Below are 16821 nucleotides of genomic sequence, written 5' to 3' on the forward strand. Positions count from 1 at the left end.
TAGAGCTAGCCACATATGAACCTAACACTCTGCCCTTCACATCCAGAAGCATCTTCAAACTTACCCAGGTAACCATGGATATCCCTGAGATCATTATGAAAATATACATTTTGTGTCTGGAAGATGCTTACAAACTTGGATTCCCTTCAACAAGAGTGTTTAATATTGGAATTAAAATGATAGTTGACTTTCATATGTATTAACTTTTTCCATTGTTTTTAACTTTGCTTCCATAGCGATCTTTCCATCGTTGTCTCCGAACTAACGATAAAGTAATGGTCTCAAACTATGATAGAAAAGTAATGTAAAATCCATCCAATCTATTATTTCTCTAATTATGCAATTAGCATCATAGTCAGTTATTATCCAGGGTACCCAAGTGAACTGAACTAATTCTTCTGGCAGGTTCAAATCATTTATCTCATATGGCTGTTCTAATGACTTTTATCATTAGAATCTTACATTGTACAGTCATCAGAAATTTCTGAAGTACTGTAATGAAAAAATACTTGCTTGAAAACTTTAAAAATAGACTCTGTGTATATCTATTCATAATATATACTTGAAAACATGCTAGCTTCACTTATTAGTCTTAGAGATTTATTTTCAATTAATGTTAATCTTCTGCAGATAATCTTGATGTCATTTCCATTTGGATATAATGGCATATCAGCATATATTTTCTATTTGGAAACATAGTACTGTTCAGTTAAGTTTAAATAGGTATTTTTCCCAGGAAGTAAATGTGAGCACCTATAAAACAAGAGAAATGTGGAATTCGGGTTAAAGTGAAAATATTTTTACAACCATATTAATCCTTGTGTTTCCTAAATGGCTTCCTAATTTTTAATGGTCTGCCCTTGATTCTAACAAGTATTTCATGCTTGGCCTATTCCAAGCCTTTTTTTAAATTTAATTTTATTTTTCTAGTTCTTTATACACACAGAGCCACACACACACACACACACACTCACACACACAGAGGAATGCATACTGAAAGTTACAGGAGGGCTTCACTGTAATGAATCAGTATGTATTATAGTCACAGGTAAGTGTTGAAAAAAGATAGCTCAGTAAAATTAATTAATAAGTACTAGGTATAGCAATAGAACAGCACGTTAATCACACAATTTACTGTAAAACTAAAGAATGCTCTATCCTTGTGATTCATGTCATGTAACAAATTGAACCAAGAAAAAATAGTTCAGTAGAAAAGAAAGGTATCATCAAAAGTTGTTCTTTTGAACTTTTGGGGTTAATTGGAATTCTGAGGGTTGACACTAGCAATTTCCTACATTTCAGGGCAAAGTTGATTTCTCCTTCTAAGTGAAATCAAATAGCTCTATCGTGGGACATTTGAAATGTAACTGGCAGCGTATAGTATCATGCCAAAAATGGGTTAGTAGACTAAGTACTGAAATTAGTGTTTAATATCTTAACATAAAAGCTCATGATGTAGGAAACCTATAGGATATTGGATGCTTTGAGCCTAGAGCTGAATATTTAGTACTACTGTCCTGCAAGGATCGAGTTGAAGTGGCATTTTCTTACGAGACCCCTTGAAAACCTGCAAACAGTAAGAGCTACAGTGCCATCAATCTCCTGCCTGGTTTTACTTTCTTCCCACCAAAATATCAGCTCAAACACCACTTGCACATGCACATTTCTTTAAGTGCAAGGTCCTGGGTCAACATGAAAGGTTACTGAAGAGAAAAAAAAATTGTTCTTATCTCAGTTTTCACATGGTCTATGTCCTCATTTTAGATACTGGTGATGAGAAAGACGGAAAGAGGGGGAAGAAGTAAAATTTCAGTATTTGTTTTAATCACTAAAAAACTTAAAGTCATTCAACAGAAACAGGTCGCTTTTGTGTAAAGTGTCTTTTCAAGGACACTGAAGCCTTTCTGACTTTTTCCCCCTTTGTGCAAGAGGAAGAGTTTCTTTAAACCACTATGATACTCCCTAAAATAAGCCCCAAATTTTAAAACATTAAGCCATTGCACATAAGTTTGAAGCCCCTTCTCTTCATACCCACTTCCTACTGAAAATATTTGCCACCATATAAGTAAATAAATCAAACAGGAAAGTAGCAACTATGGTTTCATAAAACCATATGAGAATCTGAGCACAGTAAATATATATTTCCTTCAGAACTTTCCTGTTTTTATAGTTTGGGTGCATAAGGGAGGCACGGCTACAAAATTACTCCATTTTCAGATGGAACAAAGCTGGTGATTCAATTTTAACACAGTATAAAAATATGTGGCTTAGTTTTCATTTTCAGCTCCTAAAAAGTTGTGCAAGAAGTTCTTAAAAATTGAATCTGTATCTTCAAAGCATCCAAATTTTGTGGATCCAAAATAACTTTGTGATGTTTCCATTACTTTACTTCTAAGTATATAAATTTTAGATGTCCTGAATTGCCGAACAATATCTCACATCAAATGCTTTGCCCTAGAATGGTTATTTCCTGGGAGATAATAATGTACCAACTACCAATTGGGCATTCTTAGATTTTATATGCTTGAGCACTGTAAAAAGTACACAATTGAAAGGAGAGAACAAAGTTGATTCCCGGGTGCAAACTAACTATTTAAATCAGGTACCCACCCTTATCAGCTAAATTCATTTTTCCTAAGGAACAGAACCACCAAATGAATTCTTTCATCCAAGTCACCACTTTTGAAGTGATGTAATTACTTTGGAAGAACACTCTAAAAAGTCATGATCCCCACTATTTTGAAAGACATCCTCTGAAAAGGATCATTTTAGTGTAATTTTAATTTTCATGTCTTATCTAGATGAAATCTTTTTTGAATTGTGACATTGTGGCAGGGGACTTGAAATCCAAGCTGTGTTTAAATTAACACTACAACCCAACCTTCTTTATCGGATGATAAGAGTAGAAAGATTAACACTTGGTATGTGAATCTTCAGGAGATGAACTATTTCCTCAGTTCTGACAAGCAGTTTTCTTTTCAGAGAATACAAAACTACAGTATGGTCTCCTTAAAATTTCAGCAACTATTATGGGTGCAGCATTTTTTAATCTCCCTTTGGCATCTTCATGGAATAATTTTCTAAAGGGATAATTCTCTACTAAAAATACCAGACCCCAACCATATTTAATGTGGAGAACGATACCCTCTTAGAGCAAATGCATTGACTCACACACTTGTTACAAGTTAATAAAGAAATAGCTCATTTTTAAAACCAGAACTTTATGGTCTCTGCATCATCGATTTAATTTAAGCATTGCTGAGACAATCCTTAATCTACTCCTCATTTTGTAATACCTTATTTATGATGCATTTTCATTTTTTTTTTTTAATTTGGGGGGAACGTTAGCCTCACAGAGCCAGCAGATGAAAGTGCTGAAAGGAGGTCAAATGGAAACAAAGGCTATTACCCACTATATTTCAGACAGGACTGAGGCACTTAGCCGAAGAGCCACTGGGTTATTAGATTAATTTCAAAAGAGCTTTTACAAGTTGCTTAATTCCATTTTTTTTTTAAAAAAACCCATGGACCACAAACTCAAATTTCTCCTCAAATGGGGTTAATTTGACAAATGAGGCATGGACCCAGCGTTGTGGAAAAAGCATTCCTCTATAATGAGATCTTGGTCTTTCCTGGGAGGCTACGCTATTTATGTAAATATATCTGGAGGCACATTCTATAAGCGTTTAGTTTTCTATGATCTATTAGTTTAGTGTTTATTAAAGAATCAAATGTATAGAATTACTAGGCATTCGGGGAGAATGCTGTGTAGCAAATGTAAACCGGATCTGCTCAGAAGAGACACAAGAACACTTCAAAGCCACTGTACTGTTTTGTTTGTGATTATTTTCTTTGCTTCGAGAGTGAACTACATCAGAATAGGCCTTATAATAAATGCTATGTGCGTCTTCAGTGATACCAAGCTAAGGCAATTTGGCATTCTCCTACTGTGATTTGTGACTTTAAACCAAGAAAATAAAAGCTTTTTGGTATTGATTGTATTTAATTAAAAATACTTCCAAGTGTAAATTGAAACTGATGCCACCCTTAAAGATTGACTGGGTGGAGTGTTCCATTCACCTTACGTTTCTCTCTTTCATGTCTTTGGCTATGAGAATCCCTGATGGAAAACAATCCCTGCTCTGCTCCCATCCACATGTCTAGTTAGGGAAATTTTCATAACTTCACCGTTTTCATAGGAGAGTTTTCTGTATTAGAAGAGTGGGATTGAAACAATTACCTTTTAGCTCAGCGTGGTTAGGCCTTCCTTGTAGTCAAATGGCAAATACGCACTCCTTGAAATGGTTTCTTTTATTTTGTTTTGTTTTCTTAGACTTATAAATTTGAAAAGAATGCAATTTAAAAAGTGATTTCTCACAAAGAGTAAATATGCCTTTTGCAAATCAATTTTTGTAACAAGTTATTTATATGATATTACTTAATAAACTGTTTTTTTTCTAACTTGTTTTTTTTTTCAATTCTCTCAAAACAATTGTTTGTAACCACAGAGATTTTTTTAATGTACATGCTAACATACTTTATCTTTCTGAATCTGGTGTTTTAATCTCTCAGATATCTAACTAAAGTTGACTTGTTATATAATAATTAGTTTGTAAACAAGCATTTCTCCCAGCCAGCAATATGTAATATCAATATTGCCTTATGCACTTATACTGCTGGGACATCAAGATTTATACTGTTATTTATGGTATTGCAGTATTAAGAAGAAAGCTGTTTATCATCATGGTAATTGTTTCAGATAAAAGAGAGAGAGAGAGAGAGAGAGAGAGAGAGAGAGAGAGAGAGAGGGAGAGAGAGAGAAATCTTCATCCTCTATTTTATTCCCATAAAAATAATCCATTGTTATGGACCTCTGATTTAAAAAAAAAAAAGAAAAAAGAAAAAGAAAGAAAGAAAAACAAGAGCTAGTTCAGAGAGAAATAAGAATGAAATTCTTCCAACATTCTGATACTATGAGTAAATAAAATGTCATTAGCATATTCAGAGCTATAATATTTTACATGCTTGTTCTTTTTTGAACTGCCTCCTATTTCTACAGAGAACATTTTATAATTTTTGTAACTGGGAGAATTCATAGCTTTGCAAAGGAGGTTTTCGTTTATTCATTCATTTAGTCTGTATCTATTAGCTGTGCCACTGCATGCTGTGGAATATTTGACAATAAACCAGATCAGTATATTCTCTCTACTCTCTGGAAGCCCGTTGTCTGGGAAAAGAGATGAGCCCCTACGGTACACACTAGAAGGTGCCATGGAGATTTCTTAAGAGAGATACTTAAGAGAGTGTTCACAGGAAGAAGCCAGTGTTTCTTCCCAGGTGAGGGATGAGGGGAGGCCTAGGAATTAAAAGGATTGAGATAAAGGGAGAAAAGAAATCAAAAAGCATTATGAGAATGAGAAAAAAGAAAGGAATGTTTAAGGAATGGAACACGTCTGAAGTCCTCAAAGGACGTTTAAGCAATGCTAAAGTCCCCAAAGGGGGAAATCATATGACATCAGAAGGCATGCATGCCACAGAAGCTGACTTTTGTTGTTTAGTTTTTGCTTTTGCTTTCTTTCTTTTTTGATATTTGGTTTGAAGTTAGCTTTGTCAGAAATAAAACCCACAGAAAGGAATGGATGCTGGTAGAACCACACTTTTTAAAGGATGTGTATATTGTCCCTACTGTGAGCACAATGCTCTAGAGCCAAGAACCCCCACATACCTTGCTCCCAACTCTGTACCATCCCCCAGAACTGTGGCACCCTTGAGGCCTAGACAGACCAGCAGAGTCTGCAGGATGCTAGAAAACTTCTCTGCCTTCATGGTAACACAGGTGGTAACTCAAGGTAACATCTCAAGGATCTAGTTCAGGAAGCAGAATCCAGGCAGATAGCTATCTAGATAGGGAAGGCCCTTTCTAAGCATCATGACAAACTACCTCCTATTATAATTATTAGTATATATTAGAGTAATTAACCCTGTGGCCATAATGGACAAAATCTGCATAAAATTGATTTCTCACTCTGATACAGTTCAGGGTGGCTATGGCCTTTTCTCCAATTGCACATTGCTTCCAAGGTAATCCTGGCACAAAGAACTCAAGCCACAGGGTCCCCAGATATCTGGGAAGAAACTGGGAAGTGAAGACTAGTGCATGAGTGTGTGTTGAGAACTACAAGCCTCTGCCACTTATAATTTCAATCTCTGCCAATCTTGCAATGTATTTCCCAAATTCCCCCCAGTTTCAGTCACCATAATAAGTCGCATCTTATAATAATAATGAGAAGTTACCAGAAAAGAAAGTAGAAAGTCATTTACAAATTCAATCTTGGTTTCCAATTAAAAACTCTTTTGTCAGGTGCTTGCCACCATCCCTAACTTAAACACCCTTGCAGACATTGCTGATCAACTGCTGTACTTCACTTTCATGGATTTCCTAAGAATAACCTTAGAACCCCCCAGGGGAATACCCCAGGCAGCCATCAATAATAGAATAATGTTGACCTATGTGCCACTCCAAACCTAAGGATTAAATTCTCTAGTCAAACCTTGTTTGACTAGAGGGGCAGGGCAAGGGTTGGTGGGTACTGGGAATTTAACCCAGGGGCAATCCATTGAGCTACATCCATAGCCCATTTTATTTTTTGATTTTTCAGGGTCTCACTGAATTGCTTAGGACCTCCCCAAATCACTGAGATTGGCTCGAACTTGCAATCCTCCAATGTCAGTCTTCACAGTTGCTAGGATTAAAGGCATGAACCACCACACCCAGCAAAACTTGTTTTTTGTTTGTTTGGTTTTTTTTTTTCATTCTAAATTTTGTTAACTACTCAACTATCAACATTTGGGAAGAACCTTCTGGTCTTGGGATTGTCAAAAGTTTGTAACAATTAAAGAAACTAAAAGTTTAAGCCTGCTGTTACATTAAGTCTTTTATTTCACAAATCTGAAAAAGCAAGCACGATGCATCTCCTTGTTTAGACAATTCATTCATATTTTAAGTTAACATTGATTAGAGCATCTCCCCTTGGTAACATTCTAAACTTTTATAGTCATTTTGCAAAAACCATTTGAGAACCCACCCTTGAGGCATAGGCCAATGTGAGAGGAGTAAACAAGACAGATACAAACCCTGTTTTGTACATACCCTTCCATCTAGGGCCTCCATGATTAATGTCCCGTTATTAACTGGAGTTTGCCTGCCTAAACATTTTGTATTGAATGACACCTTGATTCTTTAGAGCACTTTTCTAGGTTTCGTATTCCCAAATTCAATACTTTTCCAAATATGCTATGAATAGATATGGCTCTTTAAAAGAAGTAGATCGTCTCCTACTTCTCGCTATAATATACTTATTCCTTTTTTTAAATGTCTCCCTTGACATATTAGATCATCTTTATTGCTTCCTGAGCCATTTAGTCTCGAAAACTTAACTTTTAAAGGTGAACATGTCTTGTTTGCACATTGGTACAAAAATGTCTTCGTATAGTCAGTAAAGGATAGGTTTTATTAAAGCTTTTAACTTTGCTTAGCTGCCTGATAATAATGCCTTACTTTTATACAGCACTTTAAAAATAACTATCATATATATGCTTAATATAACACTCATAAAATCTCAATACAATAGGTTATATCAGTCCCATTTCAGGAACAAAGAAAATAAGGTCATTCTCCTTTAGGTCCCCATCACAAAAATTCTAATTAAACTCACTACCTTTAATGTGAGTTCTGCAATCCCACCATCGAAGCCCACATTTCCCCTTTGTTTGCATGTCCCATCCATTTAAGTGGATATTTAATGGGAGAAAAAGATTTTTTTTTCATTCATACAAATGCAGATGGCTGCAGATTCTGCTGATGGCTACAGCCCTACAGACATTTCTCTCCATGAGATCACTCCTAAGGGCCTATGGGAAAAGGGAAAAAAAAAAAAAAAAGGGAAAAAGCCTAAAAAGCAGAATCTTACCTATTAACCCCAATAATCCACCTAATTCTTATTATAAAATTGGAACTGTGTTGCCAAGAAAAAAATATCCCTGAGAAACATCAAATTTCACCCAAAACTGCAAAAGCTCTAATTGTGTACATAAGAATAATTGTGACAATATTGATAATCTAAACATAACAAAGTCTTATAAGGGAGAAGGACAAAAATTAGAACTTCCTGTCTCCCTTAAAGCCATTCAGATTCCATAGAAAATGGAGAAGATGTTATAGTTTCAATCTTGAAAGTCCCCCAAAGGCCATGTGTTGATGGCTCGGGCCCCAGGCCCTGGCTCTATTTGGAAGTGGTGAGAATTTTAGTAGGTGGAGCCTAGTGCAAGGAAGTTAGGTCATGGGGGTGTGTCTTTGAAGGGGATATTGGGACCCAGCTCCTTCTTCTCTCTCTGTTTCCAGGTTTCCATGAGGTGAACAGTCCTCCTCTGCCACAGGCATGGTGGACTGCCTCACCATAGGACCAAAACAACAGAGTCAATTGGCCATGGACTAAAACCTCTAAACCCTGAGACAAAATAAATATTTCCCCTTAAGGTGATTATCTCAGGGATTTTGTCCCAGTGGTGGAAATTGCCTAACACAGAGGTGAAGGAGGAAAGGTGTTTTCTCTGGCCATCAGGACCCACTGAATCCAGTTCTAGTGTAGAGTTGGAAAAAGTCACAGAAAACCCAGCTGCACCATCAGGTGGGCACAGGTGTGAGAGGAGCAGTAAAAATCTTTGATTATAAACTAAAACAAGTATGTTTTCCTTGTAGTTCTCTAATTGGACTTAATTTCTATTTGGAACCTTGATTCCTGTGAGCAGCAGAAATTCAGTTTTGGCTCACTTAGGGCTTCTTTCCACAAACTTCCCTGATATTACAGCTCTATCTAAGGGCCTAAGATAATGTAAAGTTTGGGGTGAAGAGAAAGACACAGTCAAAGCTTAAAGCTAATCTGCTAAAGAAGCCAAAAGGAGAAGATGGATTACAGAAAAAATATGGTAATTCTCTGTATTAACCATCCCACCCATACCAAATTGAAGAGACAGAAGTTTATTGATTAGAATTTTTATGTTATTGTCATTATTTCTCATTCTCAGAAGGTCAGGATCAAAAGCTTAAGGGAGAAACCTGATTCTTTCCTGACTTATGGCCTTAGCAGAGATGAAAAAAAGAGCTAAAAGTCATCTCAGAATGTCTGCAGCTTATTTAATGCTGATTTATAACAGTATTTCCTTATGTTTTACCACCTCGGACACAATAAACAATATTCACTTATAACATTAATATATGTTAAATAGTATATTAAAGATTGACCCAGTCTTCATTGATTTCTGAATACCTCTTCTATGATGAGGACTTTGCTACCTACTTTATGTGTAAGATGAATATAGTTTTTCTTTATTATAAGAAGAGCACAACAAAGTGTTTCTGACTTGTCAATACATTTATATAAAAATCCTACAGTTACAAAAATTGAATCACAATTGAAGCTATATTTAACAAATAATTTGTTCTGAAAACAATAAGCATGTTCAATCCAGACTGTTGGGCTCCCTTTGAATGCAAAGATACGTGTCTACTTTTTAAAACTTTTGACAAAATGATAAGATTCAAATGATGGCTATGAGTGAAGAAAGGTTGTCTGCAGAGCAATCAGCATCTGAATTTGAGCTGGGCCTCAAAAGAGCACTAGAACCTCCAGCAAAATCACTGAGCTGTTTCTACAAAATGCAAATTCCCTGGTGCAACTACTGAAAAAAACAGAGGGCTGTCTTATGCACTCCACAAGCCTCAGGCATTGTAACTTTGGAGGCCCTGCCTTCATTACGTTAAACATATTAAAATGTACTCCCACTCTACCTTAGAGACATGGATTAGGCTGCAGTTCATGAGTTTACATAACATCATTACATTGATTAGTTTTATCTTTTCAACTTCTCTTTTGTATTTGGAAGTCTTTATTTTTTAATTTAGACATTTTTAGGCTGAAGGCCATCTGAAAGTAAACCGATACTGTGTATGTTGTGTCTGATGTATTAGAAGACAGAGTGGGGATATAGCTGAGTTGGTAGAGTGCTTGCCTCACATGCACAAGGCCCTGACTTCAATCCCCAACAGAGAGGGGGCGGGGGATGGGATGGGAATCTGCATTTAGAGCAAGTTTTATAGTGACTTTTTTTTTTGTATTGCCATTTTTTGTGGTTGTTGTTAGAGCTTTATAGTTATACATAGCAGTTAGGTTCATCCTGGCAAAAATCATACATGCAATTCAACTTCAGTTCACAGTACCAATTTTCCCCCTTTCATCCTTTCTCCCCTCACCTGTTCTCCTTCCTCTCCTCTGCTAGATTTCCTCTTTCTCATCTATTATTTTTGATTGGCTCTTTTTACTTATACATAAAGGTAAAATTCCCTGTGGTACATTTATATATGCATGTAACATGGTTTTAAAGAATTCATTTCTGATTGCCTCTCATTTCCCATCCGTTCACTCTGCCTCTCTCTTCTATACCATTGATCTTCCATATATATTAATGACATCCTATCCATCCCTCCTCTTTTCCTTTATTTTGCTCTAACTTCCACAAATGAGAGAAAACATTCAGACTTTGAGCTTCTGCGTGTGACTTATTGCAGTTAGTATGATGTTCTCCATTTCCATGTATTTACCAGCAAAAATACCATAGTTTCATTTTCAATGAAAATGAATAGTTGAATAAATTCATATATATATATATATATATATATATATATATATATATTCCTGTTATAAATATATATATATATAAAACAATTTCTTTTTAAATTTTTTTAGTTTACCTTTATTTTATTTATTAATTTTTATGTGGTGCTGAGGATCAAACCCAGGGCCTCACATGTGATAGACAAGTACTCTACCACTGAGCCACAACCCCAACCCCTATATCACAAATTCTTGATCCATTCATCTATTTATGGGCATCTTGGTTGATTCCATAATTTAGCTATTGTGAATTGTGCAGCTGTAAATATTGAGATGGATGTATCACTATAATATCCTGATTTTAATTCTTTTGGATAAATAAAAAGTCTTAGATGAAGCTTCCCATTCCTCTACCTTTTTTTTGGAAGTTTTCTGGCTACTTTGCCTGCATGTATCAGTCAATAAGTAAATAATTGAAATCTCTCAAGAGTTGATTCACCCATCTTCCTAAGCATTCTCTTATTAAAGTCAGCTTTTATTCTTTGAGCCCGGCTAGGGAACTCCCCTCTCCCAGGACCCAATCAGAGCTCCACTTCAATTAGCTTAATTGGAAGAATACACAACCAAATTTCCAATTAAAGTTCTAAAGGAGCTATTAGAATAGACTATTTTTGTCTTTTGGAGTAAGTTCTCCTAATAGTCATTTTCTAAAAGATAAAAATCCTTAAAGGAGAAAAATGAGCACAATCAGATCAATTACTGCTACTAATCATTCTTCATAGTGAACTTGGATCTTTTCACCTCGGTGATTTGGAAGTAAGTCACTTATTTATTCTTTTATTAGTTTTAATCGTCTTAAATGTGTGTATATAAATAGCTATATATGTATGTATCTGAGTGGATATGTGTGTGTGTGTGTGTGTGTGTGTGTGGTTTCAATGCCACATAGAGGTTCAAAGCCTATAGCATAAACTTCCCACTCCTACTCTATTTCCTAACGCAGAGAGAATCTCCTTAAACTTTTTCAGACACTTCTTCTAGTATTTTCTTCTATATTTATCCATGGACTTCCCACTACAGAGAGCATGGATTTGAGATTTATGACAACATCCCAAAACACCTGCGCGCGCGTGTGCGCGCACACGCACACACACACACTTTTCTTCCTCACATCTTTCCAATGTAGTTTTAGCACCTTTGGTAGTTCTGCATTTCTGAGTTTACCTTATAATCCCTATCTACATATTATTCACAATTGCTTCTGGTATTATACTTTAATTTCACTTCCTTTCTTGTTCAACTTTATTGCTTTCCTAGAATTAACAATTGTCTCTCTCTTTAAAACAAATCATGATAGGTATCTTCTGTATACTTATAATTTAGCCACAAACTTTCTAACATGATTCTTAAATTCCTCTCAACTATGTAAGGCAATTTGTTATTATTATTATTAGTTTTTGGTTTGCACTATCACACTAGAAATTCTCCACCTCTTTTATGTCATAAATATTTTTACACATTTTTTCTGCTTCCTGCTGCTTATCTTTTGTGTGTGTGTGTGTGTGTGTGTGTGTGTGTGTGTGTGTTTCTCTGTTCATGTCTAGTTTTATTTCCCACATTAGAAATCTTCCTTAGTGGTTGGTGATCCTTAGTTGTCTCTTTATACTTAATAGTGAGGTACCAAATAGTTAATTATTCCTATGTGTCAGGTGAAGGCCTCCCCAAAGAGTGACAAGAGAGAACTAAAGGTTTTACCGGAGTTCCCAGTGTCAATATTTATAAATCTTTTATTTTGGATCAGTTTCTACTAAGTGGATTCTTTCAATCTCCTCCCTTGGGTTATAATCCTGGCTTCTAATTCAGAGAGTTTCACAGAGGGAAAAAGACTGAGGAACCCCAATAGTCAGAATACAGTATCCCCATTATCCATAAGGGATATGCTCCAAGACACCCCCAGGGGTGCCTGAAACCATGAATAGTATATATACTATGTTTTTCCTACATACCTACCTATGGAAAAGCCTATGAGTTAGGCACCATAAAAGATGAATGACAACTAAAAATAGAATAACTGTGAAAATATTACTGCTATGGTTTAGATCTGGTATGTCCCCCAAAGGCTCATGTGTTAAGACTTGGTCTCCAATACAGCAATAAGCAGAGGTAGGCTTTTGAGGAGTGATTGGATCATGAGAGCCTAACCTCATCAATGGATACTGAATGTGTTATTGGGAAGTGGTGGGAACCATGGGAGGCAGGCCCCAGTTGAAGGGAGTGGATCCTTGGGGACTATGTCTTGGCCCTGCCCTTTCCTTTCTCTGTTTCATGGCTGTCATGAGGTGAACAGCTTTTACTACATGCTCCCACTGCCATGATGCTGTCTCATCTCAGGACCAAAACAATGGAGCCAGCTGATCTTGGACTGAAACCTCCAAAACAGAGATCTGAAATGAGTCTTTCCTCCTCTAAGTTGGTTTTCTCAGTTTTTTCTTTTCTTTCTTTCTTTCTTCTTCTTCTTCTTCTTCTTTTTTTTTTTTGTAACAGTGACCAAATGTAGACTAACACAAACTGAAATAAATTTTGTGCTTTGAGGTCATTATTAAGTAAAAAGAAGGATTACTGAAATACAACCCTTGAAATATGATAGTTGATACAATATTTGAGATGGCTACTAAGTAACTAATGGGCAAAGGGATGGTTCCTGTCCCAGGTGTGACTGAGCAGGAAAGCCCCCCGTCATTGTTACACTACTCAAGGTAGCATGCAACTTAAAATTTATGAAGGACTTACTTCTGGGATTTTTCCACACAATATTTTCTGACCATAGATGACCATAAGTAACCGAAACCATAGAAAGTGAAACCGTGTATGGGGGAAGGGTTACAGTATAGGTTTTCACTTAATCTACCTTTGAGGTACAGCTCTTTCCCCTGCCTCAACTTTACCTGTCATTCCTGAGTCAAGGAAGTTCTGATTCAGTTTTTCTAGCAAGTAAATCTCCTGCCTTCTGCTGGGATGGGAGAGGAACGGTGGAGAAAATCACTGCTGTGCATGGTAGAGAATAAGATCTGGGGGACTAACGATCCCAGATACAAATGTATAGTCAATCTGTTTCCAGCCACATCCTACATTGTGGCAATCAGAGTTGCTTGGCATTCTAATTTCTGACCTTGTCTGAGTTTTATTATGAATCAGCTTGCTTGCTTCTTATTAGATTCACACCTCTCTGCTATAAATTAGTCTTTAGTTTCTCCTTTCTTGCAAAGTAAATCACCACTCATTTGCCTTCCTTTCTTCCTTTGATTTTTATTGACCTCTTTCCTCAGTGTCCATCTCCTTGGCTTTATTCTTCTTATTCTGGGGGATTTTAGTAGAGAAAGTAAGTTCATGCATTCCGTCCAACAGGTTATCTGGAAGGTACAGGTCTTTCCATATTCATTCAATTGAGAAATATAAATAAGCATTTATTGTGATGGATACTTGGCACTACAATTGGAACATGAAAGACACATGGGATTTACAGTCTAGCAGAAAAAAAAAAAAGAAAACAGATAAGTAAGCAATTGTAATGAAGTGTCATGATCAAAGTATTGGGGACCATGGACACATATCAAGGCTTCTTGAGTGGAATGAATGATTATGCTACACAGTAAAAAAGAATCAAGCAGGAAGTGAGAGAAAGAATGAATATCAAATAGAATAAAAAGCCGATGAGAATACCCAGAAATGACAGAGACCATGGTACCTTACAAAACTTAAAATATATACTCTAACTGTCGAGTAAGCAAAAGATAATGGGGTGAGATAAAAGAGGAAAGTGGAAATGGCCATGAAGTACAGTGTAAGACATTTTAAAGGATTTGGACCATTAAATAGAAGTCATTGCTAGATTTGAAGAAAGGGAGTGGCTCAATAAGATTTTCTTTTGAGAAATAACTCTGGTTCCATCATGGAGAAAGGATTGGAAGAGAGTTAGAATTACAAGCAGAGAGCCAGAGAGTAGGTAAGATGGCCTTACACAGTGGTAATAACAGAGATCTGAATTGATGTCCACAAATTCATGAGACAATTTTGCTGACTGACTGGGTTATGGGAAATCCCTACATATTTCTAGACTGAATATTTGTGTAGTTTGTGGTACTATCATAGAAAGAGTCCAGTGGGGAAAAAGTTGAAGGAAAGAAAGACAATGTGTTTCATTCAAGCACACTCGAGATAGTTATATGCCATTCAAGAAGAGAAGTCAAGCAGTAGTTGAATATATGGATCTGGGTTGTAGCTGTAGCCTGGCAGGCCAGCAACATATGAATGATAATCTGGGGCCAAGAATGAGATTGTGCGGGGAGAGTTTGTAGAGCATGAAGGGAAAAGGGGGAAGACACACCCTATCAGATACCCATATTTAAGGAATAAACAGAAGCAAAAGAACTTGCTATGCAAACCAAGGAAGATTTTCTCAAGAACCTGGAGGAAAGCAGGGAAAGTTGGTGACTCTAAAATAAGGGAAGAGTTCTAATAAGAAAGAAGAGTTGGCCCGGGGTCAACTAAGGACTGAAAAGTTTCTAATGGATGAAGAGAACAGGAAGTAACCAAAGACCAACTGGAACGTTAGCCAAGTTGCTATGAGTAAGAATGTGAATGCAGCAAGGTCAGGAAGCTCCTGAGTATTGTGGAAAGGTAGGTGTAGTCACCACCCTGGGGAACAGGAGAAAGAGGACTGAGAAAGAGACTTCCGGGTACAGACACTGACTTAAGATGGTTCAACGGGTTTTATTGATCTTGTGGTGTGAAAGGGATACACATTTAGCAGAAACCATCCTTAGAATTTTGAATTGGGGTCTTTTCCAGAATAGTGATGCATGGTTCAATTGTAATCATGCTGAGCAGGAGCAGCAAGCCACCTGCCACATCTCCTAGTCAGCGACACCACCACAGGGAAAAACAACTGGCACTACGGTGTGCTGTGTTGCTAAGTGGTGATGTTTAGAAGGTTAAGTGTATTAAATGCATTTTCATTTTGAACTTTAGGTATTTTTAACTTATGGTGGGACGAAACTGCATCGTAAATAGAGGAGCAGTCTTAGTTCGAAGGATCAACGTGGTGGTCAACTTTGTGAATGTGTAGTAGCCTCGATCTCTACCCTCCTGTCATTAAAGTTTGAATCATCTTTTTTTCCAAAAACCTCAAAGGTGTGATGTGATATAAAACCATTTACCTTTCCATCAAACTTGAAAGCTACATAGAAAATGTAGGGAAATAATAAGACTGGATTTTTACTGAACAATTCAGTGACATATTCAGCAGTATTAAAAATTCAGTCTCTTGAGATGCTAGTTTATAGTTTGAAAGATCCTAGGGTTTTTTTTTTTTCATAGAAAAAAAGCCTATTAATGCTTTTCTTATACAACCTATTTGATTATTCTTGCTCCCATTGTATCAAACACCATTTACAAGGTCCTTAGAGAAAGACCTTCCTATATGTGCAAAACACCTGCTTCTAATCCTGAGGTCCCAATATTACCTGGCACTGATGTCTTTTGTTTTAAATCTGTACTGTATGATTATCTCAAAAACCAGATGACGCCTGTAATCAAGTCAGGCTTATCTCATTCATTTTACTTGGAAAAATTTCAAGCATCAGTGTTTGGATTATCTATCCTCAATCAAATTTGGGCTAGATCAACCTCCTATATACGAGAATTGGTTAGCAATAAGTAATATATAATATATATATACTGGGGGGCAGGTTGTTAAAGGGATGCCTGGTCCTGTTACTGCCAAAATAAGGAACAACTTTTATGAGCATTTACAATAATCACTAGTCTTTATTTCTGCTTTGTTGTTGGTAAGCCTTCTAGGAATGGGTGTGCACATGGTCCACACGAATGCTATACATCTTTCTTATCCATCAGTATCCCTGCTTGTGTTATGTACACAGTAGGCTTCCAATGAATATTTATTGAATACCTGAATGAGTGAATTTTTATACCTTTTGAAGAATAGTTACTCTTTAATATCTATTCCTCAGGAATGTCAAGCTGTGTCTAAAAGTAATCGAGTGTGACAATTGTAATATTTTCCTAAGCTTTTGTACCTTAAATTTTACATGCTTTTATACTCACTTTCTGATAGTATGCACATTTTTTGTGT

The sequence above is a fragment of the Callospermophilus lateralis genome, chromosome 5 (genome assembly GCF_048772815.1).
Source record: "Callospermophilus lateralis isolate mCalLat2 chromosome 5, mCalLat2.hap1, whole genome shotgun sequence".
Lineage (NCBI taxonomy): Eukaryota > Metazoa > Chordata > Mammalia > Rodentia > Sciuridae > Callospermophilus > Callospermophilus lateralis.